Source organism: Rhinatrema bivittatum, chromosome 4 (assembly GCF_901001135.1).
Source record: "Rhinatrema bivittatum chromosome 4, aRhiBiv1.1, whole genome shotgun sequence".
In the NCBI taxonomy this organism is placed as follows: Eukaryota; Metazoa; Chordata; class Amphibia; order Gymnophiona; family Rhinatrematidae; genus Rhinatrema; species Rhinatrema bivittatum.
The window spans coordinates 247439755-247453019 of record NC_042618.1 but is presented as its reverse complement, the minus strand read 5'-3'; the positions used below and the strand labels follow the sequence as shown (position 1 = coordinate 247453019).

The window sequence follows — 13265 nt, the reverse complement described above, 5'->3', positions numbered from 1 at the left end:
TGTTCCAGCTCCCCCGTCTGAGGGGAGAGAATTTGAACCGATAATATCTACTTTGCTGGAAGGGAAAATGCCAACACTGCTAGAAGTAGGATCTCAGAGGGAATGAACGTGAGACATTACCCTCGGTGAGCTCTGAGTTATCAGGCTCCAGAGGCCTAACCGATGAAGCACTGCAGCGAGCTACCATGGGAGCTGACCCCCTAAAGAGAGAGGGAAGAGAGGGAGTGATTTGTGAAGCTCCCAAATCTATGTCTTCAAATGTAACAATAGAGGACATTTTGAAGGCTATTTCTACCATGGAAAAAGCAATAATATCCCTAACAGCTATGGTTAAAGTATTTCTAAGAATCAACTTCTGGAAGGAAGAATTGAAAAAACTGAATTTGTTGTGGATGGAATGGAAAAGAAAATTGTGGAAATGGAAAAGATTCAAGAAAATCTGATAAAATCAGAGAATATTCAAATGGCGAAGATGGAAAATCTTGAGAATTTAATCAGAAGAAATAATATAAGGATTCTTAATTTTCCTAAAATGAGATTACTTGCACATTGGGAGCTCTTTAGAAGTTATCTTCTTAATGTATTAACATTTTCAGAACAAGGTTTACCAAAGATTGAAAAAATCTATTACTTTCCTCAACCAACTGGAGTAAGACAAAATGGAGAACAGAAAGAGAAGGAAAATGCCACATTTGATCTATCATCTATCCTGGAAAAATCCCACTAATTAGTAGTGGAAGATAGAGCGATGTTATTTGTACAGCTTGCAACATCCACTGAAAGATTTAATTTTAAGAACATTCTTCCATAATCAATCACTGAAATTTTATGGCTATCCTATAAAACATTTTCCTGATTTCGTAAAGGCTACCCAAATCAAAAGGAAACAATTTTTAGAAATGAGGAAAGAAACTTTGGCTAAGGGAGCTAAGTATACATTGCGATTTCCATGTTTGTGTACAATAGTATATAAAAATTCAAGATATAGATTTGGTGAGCCAGAACAGTTACATGTGTTTCTTGACTCTGTCTGATTAATCTTTAAGGGGAAGTCGACATAGAGTATAAGTAACACTAGTCATTCTGAAGCATGTGTTGTATAGTTTACTGTATTTCCTGTAATTCTGCTTATAAGACATGTCCCCTTTCAATTAACTGTATTATTATACATATATAGAATGGGGGTTGTATGTTTCTTTATTATAATTCAAAAATTTCCTATGTAAAACCTCATCTATAATGTTATTTCTGGACTTTGTTCTGTATAATTTGAAAAGTTCAAATAAATAGATAATTTTAAAAAAACCCTCTTCTCCTTCATTTACTTCAAAAACACATGTGCCCAAAAGCTGCATATCCAAACATTTTTAAAGAAATTTTATAGCAGTTGTGTTAAGACTTTTTTTTTTTTTTTTTTTTTTTTTTTAAGTGAAGCAACCTCAAATATTACCAGACATTGGCTGCTATTTTGTTGCTTTCAACTGCATTAGCAGAGCTAGAGGCAGCGCTTCCAGTGCTGTCTCCTTTGAGCAGCGCGGTGCAGAGGGTCCCTTGCTCTTGGCAATCAAATATAACATTTCGGGAGGGTCAGGGGGAAAGGAAGGGGAGTGCTGCGATGTTGTAAATCCTTGGGGTGGGAAGGAAGGGGGAGTAGCCTGATTTTGGAAAACACTGGACTGGGAGATCTCTAACATTTTAAAGGATTTGGGGGGTGAGGGCCTTTATAAGATATTTTGGAATGGGGGGGGGGAGGGAATGGTCTGCTGATCTATTTATTTAGTGACAGTGCTACTTAAGTGGAGATAACTTTTTAAAGATATCCGGTTAAGTAGCATGTTATCTGGCCACACAAGGCGGGATAACTAAAACCCTACCTGGCTATTTTCAAATTCAACCAATTAGGTTTTTTGTTATCTGGCTACATGTAGCTGGATAACACTTGTATGTTCAGCAGGATGTTTGTTCTGCTGAAATATGGGACAAGTTATCTGGCTAACTTTAGCTGGATCACTTGTCCACTAAATGGCCTATTGAATATTGGCCTCCTCATAATTAGTGCTCCCAACGGGAAAATCCAGCATCACCATCTTTGTTAGTGTCTGTTGGGAGCAATAGTTTTGAGATAAGTGGCATCTATTGATTTTTCCCCTAATACACCCAGTCTCTTTTTCACACAACCATATTTATATTCCCAAACATACAACTTCCTTGCACACCGCATCTTTCATGCACAGCCAGCATGTTTCTCTCTCCCTCACACCAGCTTTTCTCTTTCTCTGCCTTCCACATCTCCTCCGCAGACAGCTCAAAGGTGGATTATAGAGAGACAAGGATAGGAAGTAATGGGGAGAACAAAAGTGACAGAATGCAAAGCTAAAAAGACCACTGCCAATCTTCTGTGTTGAACATTACAACTAGAATTATAAAATAATTACACTTTCCAGTCATTTAATTTGAAAACACTTTCACCTTTACTTCCTCCCCCCCCCCCCCCCCCCCCATGTAACCCTATTATCTCCTTTAGTTCAGATTTTTCCCAACTAGTGTACCTTCAGACCTGATGCACAGAGCCAAGCCAGCACCTGGGCTCCACTCTTAGCAGTGGTGGCTTGTAAACATGTAGGAGCTCTTTTCTGAGAATGTGGAATTGTGCATGCCACCTCTCCCTAGCTGTAGCATGAGCTTTGAGGTGTGATAATTAATGGACAGCATGCAGGGCACTGATAGCTGGATCCTACTTTGTGCTGTACACACATTGCAAATAATTTCTAGTCTTCCCTCTCCTGAGCAATCTTCTTTTGAGTTCTTCTCGCCTCTTTTTTTCCATCTCCAGGCTGAGTGAGATGGACAAAGCATGCACTGAGGACTGCATGTGACTTACTCGGAGAGTTGAAAACAGCAGAAGTAGAAGAGCTCTGGCAGAAAAAGTAACTGAACCGGCTGCCCGCATGACACTGGCTTATCCCTTACTCTGCACTTTTGTTAAATAGAGGAAGCTGGTTAATGCCAGTCTCCCTTTTGTTTTAAAACTTTGGAAGACTTTGCTGGAGCTTTCTTTCCCTAGCATGTCTTCTGGCTATATGAGTCATCTGCATGTCTGCCCTGCCTGCGCTATGAAGGGTGGTGTGCCACATACCATTTTTGTTGAAGTAGATGTGCCTTGGGCTTCAAAAGGTTGGGAGGCACTGCACTAAGATTCCTTCTCTAAGAACCAAATAAATTAACTGGACACAGTTCTTAGAGAAGGAATCTTAATGCAGTGTCTTCCAACCTTTTGACCACAGAATTTAACTCCTGCTGCAAAATCTTGAAACATCTGCCATAGGAAATCAGGGGCTCTGATTATAAGATGCTGTATTCCTCCAGACTAGTGTGAGTCTCCACTGTTCAGAATTTTTTTTTTCTTAAGTGCAATAGCAAATTATAGGGGCTAAGATGAGGTGGGGAGTTCTCTACATCTAGTAGCGCTATAGAAATGGATAGAAATACTAGCATCAGCTGTCTGGTTGTTGGCTCCAACCCCTCTGTTTAATGTTTTACTGTTCCACTATTAATCAGAAAGGCCAGGCCCTGCTAACAAGACAAAATTTATGGTTTGCCATCAGTGACACTATCACTGCATTGTGACGCAAGCAGTGATCCTGGGCTATGCAATCATGGAGTTAAAAGTCAAGAAGAGAGTAAATTCAAAGAACCACTATGCAGAGATTCAGCAAACTGCAGACAGGCTATTTCAGGAATTACTTATTTCATTATTACATTTCTACTAAACTCAGTTCATTCTGCCACCTCTCCTCTAAACCAGCCTCACATGGTCTCTCCCACCCTACTGTGATGTCATAATGACAGGAGGGTGGCTTATAAAAAGCAAAGGTGACTTGGGGTACTGTTACTTCAAAGGAAGGCAGCAAGCAGTGAGTATCTCTGCTGATTGGGGCTTTGCATAGCAGGAGACTGAAGGACCTGAAGCTTCTGGAAATGAACTAAAAGCAACAAAACAAAGGTGAGATTGTTGCAGTGTAGAGCTAAAGGCTATCTGGGACTGAAAATTTCATTTTTTTTTAAACTTAGATTCCATCTTTCATGACCCATCAAAGCAGATTACGTTCGGGTTTCTATGAAAGCATTGTTAGCAAAACATATTAATTCATATTTAAAATATATGATGTATCAACATACTTGTATTCTCTTGTCTCCTGCAAATCACCATCTCCAGTTTTCCGAAAACAGCAATATAACCTCATAGTTCTTCAGGATCTTTAGGAACCTTCGTTTTCAGTGATTTTATTTTGTCTTGGAATATCAATGTTACATCAAGGTCATTTATACCACTGCTATTTTGTTATAACATAGGAGAAAAATCAGTGGAATAGAGATTTTTGGTTCTAATGCTCCGGTGAAGAGTAAAAGGGGACAGATGTGACTGGAGTGGTGTATGCCTGCGAGTAAATGAGAAGTTACAAAGCACAGCTGTTCTAGGTGCTGACATCCTTAAAAGAAGAAAGCAGGTTTGAGAGGGATAACTCTTGTGAATGACGCTACTGAATGTTTAAAGAAAAATCCTTTGTGAAAAAGTGGGCATCCCAAGAGGTGGCTAAAGACAAGAGCTACTGTATCCAGGAGCAGCTGAGTTAGTGTGAGGACACCGCAAGGCCAGACTGGTAAGTCAACTGGCACTCGGCACAGCGCTGGGAGAGCGGCAACATCTAGAAACGTGCGCTTGTGAAGTAGTGCCAAAAGCTAGATACTTTCCTGAGCAATAGTTCTGAACAGAAAAACTGGTCCTATAGCCAGAGACAGCCCCTCACATAACCTTTAGAATACAATGCTAAAGATAGCTGATGTGCGTGAGCAGTGTGTAAGAAAACCTAGACTAAAAGTGAAATTGGAACTTGCTGAAAAATAAGACTAAGAAGTATTTTTTGTTTCTTTTGGCTTTTTTTTTTTCACTATTAGCTAAACAGTGTTTTTTTACTTAGCATTCTAGGTGAATGAGGCCTACTTATATATTCAAGCTTCCAAAAGAACAAACTCAAAAGAGAAAAGCTTTCTTACTGATTTATTTTGAGAGAGGGAGATAAGTATTGATCTGGCCAGACCACAAGCTAGAAGACATCAGAGGACAGTGACCATGTGAGCTATTTTGTATGCATATAGTTTTTTATGGCCAGAAATACTCGCAGGAAAACCTGGTGTTTAAAAATATATTTGATTCAGTCAGTTCAAGGTATAAACTGTAAGGAAACAAAAAGGAGAAGATAAGTAGATTGCAGTTCAAAGTAATTGAATTTTGTGAAAATAAGTAAATAAAAGGTACTTTTGATGAAGCGCAGCTGACTGGTACAGAGGCAGTTTGTCAGAGAGAAGAGGAGAATACCGATTTGGAGCAGGGAAGACTTTTACAATCTTTATCTTTGGTAAGACCTGCTACCTTTTCTCTTGAAGCTATCTGGGATTCTCGCAGGACAAGCAAGATGGTAGTCCTCACGTATGGGTGACATCACAGGATGGAGCCCTGTATGGAAAACTTTTGTCAAAGTTTCTATAAAGCTTTGACTGACACTGGCACACTGAGTGCACTGAGCATGCTCAGCCTGCAATTATCCCTGTGAACCACAGGTGTTTCCCTCAGTCTTCTTTTTTCCGCTATGCAGTAAGCTCTGTGAGAAATTCTAACACTTTATCCTCATAGAAACACTTAAACATTTACTTCACAAATACTTTCCATGCACGGGTCTCTCTTCACATATGTTTAGTCTATGCTCGGTGAGTACTATGCCCTGTTTTTTTTCAGTCGGTTCCTGTCACTTCCCTGGCCTGCCAACAGACTGCGGCCTTCCCTCTCCCTATGTTTTCAGTTAGCTACACATAGCCTGTGAGTGTCCCTCTATTACACTCTGCCTGGTTATTAGCGCTAGTGGGACAGGGACTTCCACGGTTTCCATTGCTGCCAGGACCCCTGATGCCATCGGTATCCTTCCCCCACGGTATACTGATGACATCGGTCCCTGCATCGTTTCTATCAGTGCCATCCATGTTTTTTCATCCATGGCACTGATTTTTCCTTAGGGTTCATCAGTGCCATCATGCCTGGGTCAATGCCACCATCGCCCAGGACATTTCCATCGATGCCATTGTCCATGGCATCGATGCCCAGGTCAATTCCATCGATGGCATCGATGTAATCGATGCCCGTGGCCATGTCACCGATGCCGTTGGTGCCCGCCTCCATACATCGATGCCCTCGACGCCCACGTCGTTTCCATCAGTGTCTTTGACGTTCCTATCAATGCGGTCATCGACTCTGTCGATGCCGGTATCATTTTTCTGATGCCAACAATGTTTTTTCGATTATTCGATGCCACATCATTTCCATAGATACCTACGCTGATGCAGTCAGTGCTTCCCTCACTGTCATCATTGCTCTGCCTGGGTCATCGATGTTTTTTCATATATATTTTTGACGATACCCTCGAGGCTGCTTCGGCCGCCATCGACACCGTCAATACAGACATAGCATCTCCATGTAATGCCCTCGCCTAAACACAGTGCTCCATGCTTTGGGATATGATAGAGGTGTTTAAAATCATGAGAGGTCTAGAATGGGTAGATGTGAATCTGTTATTTACTCTTTCGGATAATAGAAAGACTAGGGGGCACTCCATGAAGTTAGCATGTGGCACATTTAAAACTAATCGGAGAAAGTTCTTTTTTAATCAACGCACAATTAAACTCTGGAATTTGTTGACAGAGGATGTGGTTAGTGCAGTTGTATAGCTGTGTTTAAAAAAGGATTGGATAAGTTCTTGGAGGAGAAGTCCATTACCTGCTATTAATTAAGTTAACTTAGAAAATAGCCACTGCTATTACTAGCAACGGTAACATGGAATAGACTTAGTTTTTGGGGTACTTGCCAGGTTCTTATGGCCTGGATTGGCCACTGTTGGAAACAGGATGCTGGGCTTGATGGACCGTTGGTCTAACCCAGTATGGCATGTTCTTATGTATTAGCCTACGACACTACATAGTGCCAGGAGCAGTGCAGGCAGGCTTGACAGTCCATCAATTGCCATCCAAGACAGCGAGGGCATCCATCTCGGCACTGGCGAAAGACCGGGCTGAGCACCGTGGAATGCATCATCACCGACACTGTGACCGTCCACCACCGACGCCATCCAGCACATCGGTGCTATCCTTCTCGGTGCTGGAGAATGCCTGGGCCGAGCAACATCACCACTGCCATCGCCACTGTTCCGCACAGGGCTGGCAGTCCTTGGCGCTCCAGAAACACCGGAATGAGTTCCAAAGAATTCTGCACTGGCGTCATGAGACATCGAGCCACTGCGGCGAGGGCCGGGTTCACGAGCCAAAGATGGCTCCCCTGTTTCCGAGGTGTGCCCCACAGACATCGGTGCGGGATTGTGGCCCTCCACTAATTACAGTGGTAGCGCCAGCCATGCCCAGCCTGTCTCCTCTATACCTGCGCCACCATACCAGGCATCAGAGTTGACACGGACATCTGCGTCACACAGGCTACCCCTCGATGACTCCTGAAATCCACAGAGCCAGCAATCTTCACCGGCTCGTCCTTCGGCGATCCACGTCGGATGATAAGTACCCGCTTCTGCGGTATTCCCATTGAGATGTGTTCTCCAATTCGGGCCATATGGTTTGAAAGGTTCTAGGTCATGTACCTTCCAAGAACCGTATTACTGTCACATATCGCTATGCCAGCTATGTCAGCCACAATACCAAGAGAACCTCTCTATCGTTTCTTTGGGATTGCATCAGGACATCCTCCCATTTTCAGCAACGGGGCTTGGTACTGATTAATGCTGTGGCTTCTGGTTCCTAATTCAGAACCAAAGTTCCAGATGCATTTGCTGTTCTGCTAAACACGAGATCCAGCAAATACTACCTCAAGTGCAAGTCCACCTTGAAGCCTGACAGGTCTTGATGTCTCCTTGTACAGCACACAGAAATGCGGGTAAGACTTTACCGCTCACGCTCCCATGGGAGGTTACATGATATCCAGATTACATCAGCCCCTCCAGTTGGACACCTCCTGGTCTCCCAACTGGCCGGATATCAGAGCGGCCACCCCACTTTGTACCAAGATTCCCGGTACACTCTCCCAGACACTAATTTCCTTTCCTCTAAGGAAGGCAGGCCAATCCACACCAGTGGGTTATGCACCACTACCAGCAAATGGAGACAGAGTAAAAGCTGATGTCACGGACATATAGCCTTGCTTTGACAGCCTGCCAGTATTCTCTGGAAAAGCCAAACTGTGGAGAAACTGATTATACTTGAAAATAACTTTATTTAAAATGTTTTAGATACCGTTTTTATACTAAATGTAATCAAAACGGTTTACAATGTAACATACATTAAAAATCACAAATAGTGCATAGTAATGACTTTTAAAAGAACTTAAAACAACATAATTCATAAAAATAAAGGACAGATTAAAAAGCTATTAGAAGGTGAAAAAAATAAGAGCAGTATAGCTTGTAAGAGTTCAAAGACGGCAATGGGGAAACATAAATAGAATATAAAACAAAATTTAAGAGAGGCAAGATTAAATGGCCTCATTGATGTTAAAAGCACATTTAAAGAGAGAGGTTTTTAAATTATGTCTTGATAGCGAAGGTGAACACAAAAAGAATAGATGCATGGATCTTTTTCAACGGTTTATTGGTGCAGAGACGTGTCAAATAAAATCGCCCGACTCAGGCCGAGTTTCGCAGCTTTACAGCTGCTGCCTCAGGGGCTCCACAATTCCACTTATCCAATCATCGACGTTGTTTCATCCAATCTATTGTATTGGTATGCCGGCAGTAAAAAAGCAACTTATACACAAAAGGTTCGAAACGCATGCCAGCATAACAATCAGCAGTCGATGATTGGATAAGTGGACTTCTCCTGCCTAAACTTACTTTTTTTGCAGCCGTCCGGTCCATCTGAAGAAGGTATCTTCCCCTCCCCGGGGAAGATGGATGCCAGCACGGGGAAAGCGGCCCCTGTGCATTCAATTGGCTGCTGAAGACGTGACGTCACGACGTTTGGCGTCACGGCATGTGATGTCACGTCTTGAGCAGCCAATTGAATGCACAGGGGCCGCTTTCCCCCATGCTGGCATCCATCTTCCCCCCGGGAGGCAGGGGAGCCACGATACCTTTTTCAGATGGCCGGACGGCTGCAAAAAAAGTAAGTCCGATCGGGGATGCAAAAGTAAGTTGCTTCGCCGCTTCTCCCCTCCTCCCGGAGCAGGGCACGAAAAGCAGCTTTGCTCCGGGAGGAGGGAAGAAGCGAAGCGACTTACTTTTTGCTTTTGGTTTTTCGCTTCGCCGCTGTCAGGTTCTCCCCTCCTGCTTTTCGCGCCCTGCTTCGGGAGGAGGGGGAGGGGGGATTGGCAGTCCCGACTTCCTGGTATCTGTCATTTCAAATGACATTTGAAATGACAGATACCAGTGTGGCGTGAAGCGTTAGGCCCGTGCACCCAGGATACTGTATAGGCGCTCTATCCAGTAAAATGGGTTGCGCAGGCCTAAGCTTCACGGATCCTTCTTAGACGCGGTTTACATTTACATAAAATTAGTGTTCAGGATCGAGCGGTAGGTGTGCTGCACTGTGCGTGCAGCAACCGCGGGTGCCGCAGGCACTAACGCAGCTCTTCCTACTGCTCGGTACTGGATAGACCTGTGAGCAAGCAGTAAATTCCCAACTATTACCATGATTTGTTTTCAAAACATTTTTGTTAGTTTTAGTTTAGTTATAATATAATGGAGGTAGGTGCTGTGCTATTTTGTAGCTGATAGTGTAGTTAGGGAAATTAGAATTAAAACAGACCAACTATGAAAAGAAAACTGGAAAAATAGGGAACCTGATATGAAATGCTAAGGGGCTAGCCTCTGCCACAAGGTCAGGACCTACTCTTTCATTGAAAAGGTTATGGCAGTATGCCATCTCTTCCTAGAAGAGGTAGTGAAGATAAATAGAGAATGTAATTTAAAACGGTGTGGTAGAAAGAGAGAGGATCCCTTGACTTAGAGGCTATAAAGCATTAGGATGGTTTTTAACTGGGGTAACTAACTAAATAAATAAACTAAGCTTGGGGGGCAGACTGGATGGATTAATGCAATCTTTTTCTACCATATCTTATATTTATTATGAATTCCATCTGCTTTCATTGAAGCTATGATAACCCCTGCTACTGTGCCATGCCTGGAGTGTACAAAACCAGCAGAGAGAAATGGAATGCTTGCTTTCACCTGTCCAGCTCAAAACCTAAGGCTATGGATGGTACCACCTCTCTCTCTCCCCACCAAGAGGTGCAGTGCAATGTTAAGAGCATAAGCAATAGAAAAATAATTGATCTCCACACTTTCTCAAAATTAATCTAATTGCATCTGGACCTCGAATTCCCCCTCAATCTCCACCTCACCAACAGACCGACTAGAGAAATATATAAAGGAACCCTACAGACCCCACCTACAAAAGCCACACGCCTCATCTCAACTAAAGACCAATCCTTTTCAACAGCAGGCCCAACTATCTGGAACGACATCCCAGCTGACCTCAGAATGGAGCCCTGCCTACCAACATTCAAGAAAAAACTTAAGACCTGGCTTTTCCGCCAAGCCTTCTCAGATACCCATGACACACAATAGTCGACAGAACTTCCTTTAGGAGCAATGGATTTCCATTTTACCCCTAAGCCCAGAATAAGAGCCTCCTGACTGCTCTGTTTATACTAATAATTTCTCCGCTGTCTCTAGCCTTTCCTTCCTTCCAGCAGTCTATGCCTCCAAGTTTAATTTCCCTGTTAAATGTAACTTTGCTTTTTCATGTTCAACCTTTTGTTTTGGTTACAGTTCTTGGTTCAGTTCCCCTATTCGATGTGAACCGACCTGATATGGTCTCTACCATGAAGGTCGGTATAGAAAAGTGTTAAATAAATAAAATAAATCAGTAAAATGCTGAATAAAGCTACTAAGCCATAAAGTGTTTGTTCAAAAAATGTTTTATAGAGTTCAATGTTATTTAAAATTAATATATGAACTTTTTATGGTGTTAGATGATTTTATCTCCTAGGAGTGGAGGAGTAGCCTTAGAGCAGCAGGCTATGAACTAGCACACCACCGTTCAAGTCCCACTGTCACTCCTGGTGATCTTGGGCACGTCACTTTACCCTCCAATGCCTCAGGTACAAACCGTCAGGCGATAGGGAAATACCTATAGTACCTCAATGTAATCCACTTTGAAATACTTATAAAAAATACAAAAAGCGGAATATAAAAAAAAAAATCTAATGTATGATTTGTCTTTTATAAGGATTGCCCTCTTTCATGCAACGTAACATGTGCAAGGTTCAGCCCTCGGCACATTCTGACTGCAGGTTTTTCACCTCTAAGAACACCACCACCTGTCCACAGAAGATAATATATAAAGTATAATAGCGCGTCATTCAAATACAGAGTATAAAAAACCCAAAACGCAGCCGCAGATAAATCAGAAAGCAGCAGAAATCACTGCACATGCGCATTGTTGCCAAAACACAAGGGGGGAGGGCGTCTGCCGCCGAGTCTGCGCACTGGGGAAGGGGCGGGGCCAGCTGACGCCAGCTGGTCTTTCATGGTGGAAAGGAAGCGGTGAGAATCTACTTCCCGGTGTGTGGAGGGGTTGCTGCTGCTGGTTTCGAATGATTCCCGTTCCTATGTTCCTCTTGCGCGCCTTCTGACGTGAAATGCTGTGCAGTGCCGAGATCTCCGGGCTTATGCGTGATCCTGAGGTAGGTTTACGCGCTCTCTGTGTGACCTTCTGGTGCACAGAACCTATGAATGTTCTACCTGCACCTGGGCAGCAGCAACCTGCGTGTGTCCCTCCCAAACTCTGGACCGATTCTTTATTAACCTTTGTAGGTGGCATTAACTATCCCTCCCTCCATGTAGCCTGAATACTGAATACACCCCCCCCCCCCCCCACAACTTCATAGCTTCTCTTTCTCTGCTTTGCCCTGCTTTCTAATGCTGTAAAATCTTCAAATATTCTTGCTTTCCATCTTGTCTAGTGGTTTATTCCTTCAGATTGCTGTTTCTCTTCTTCCCTTCAAATATTGTAATCCTGTAAATACTTTTTTTTTCCCGCGCTTGCTTCTCTTTCTCAGTGATATTCAAGGAACAGTAGACGGTGACTGACAGGGCTCGCTATACATTAATATAGGTTGAGAAGAAATGACTGAATAGTTGCATTCTTTTTTTTATTTAATAGTTAGTTGAGTATTGTATCGAACAAGTATTGAAATGGGGGTGACAGCAGAGAATGTTGTAGCTCAACTCAAAAAATAAACTTGAGTTTTGAGGAGATGCAGTTAGTCTAGTTAGTGAATTGCTTGTAAAACGACCTGGACAGTTTTTTTTTTTCCTTGTTCGTTTTTAACTGTTTGGCGTATAAATAATTTCAAATGAACTTGGAACTGTACAAGAGTCCCTACAGCATATTTTTCAGAGCGGGAGGGGCAAAAGAAATAGGGATATAAAAAACAAAATCATAGCAATAGTTTGAAAAACTGTAATTGCAATCCAGCTTGGGGGAGGGAGTAGAGGCAAATCATTCCTCCCTCGCGAGGAACAAACTTGCTGATTTCCTCCCTTTTACATATTTGGTGATTTTGGTAACTATTTTATTAATGTGTAGTTAATGGAGGGAATCCTTCTAAGATAACAGTTTGAATAACTGTAGAAACTTGTAATGTAATATAACCGATTTCCTTACAGTCATACCTACATTAGAGGTGGTGCTACTGTAAATGCAAGTTGGCCAATGCTGATAGGCTGCAGTGTTTGTTAAAAGCCTTCAAGAAGCAAGCACATTGTGTTAAATGAATTTCTAAAACTACATGCCAAATAAGTTTCAATAGAAATGTTGCTGAGAAGTAACACAATGTAAGTGAGTTTTGAATATGTTTTGACATATTACTATTTGAACTGCTGATTTTGTTTGGAGCATTTATATGCAGAACCAAATGAAAAGTAATGTTCAATCTTGAGAACATCATGTAACATAAGAAAGGTCATATTGGGTTAGACAAAGGTCTATCAAACCCAACCTGTTATCTCTAGTAGTGGCCAATCCAGGTCACCAGTGCTCTTGGCAGGATCCCAAAGAACAGATCCAGTGATATCTCTATACGGCTAACAATGATTTATTGACTTTTCCTCCATTAGCATGTCTAATGCTTTTTTTTAAATCCAGCTATGTTA

General features: G+C 42.4%; 1 protein-coding gene across 1 annotated transcript in view; it reads left to right on the top strand.

Moving 5' to 3' along the window:
- Positions 1–11569: 11569 nt before the first annotated feature.
- Positions 11570–13265, top strand: part of ERGIC2 (ERGIC and golgi 2) — a 162518-nt gene continuing 160822 nt past the window's right edge. Inside the window, exon 1 of the mRNA XM_029599996.1 lies at positions 11570–11794. The gene's annotated coding sequence lies outside the window, so the exon portion shown is untranslated. The remainder of the gene's footprint in view (positions 11795–13265) is intronic.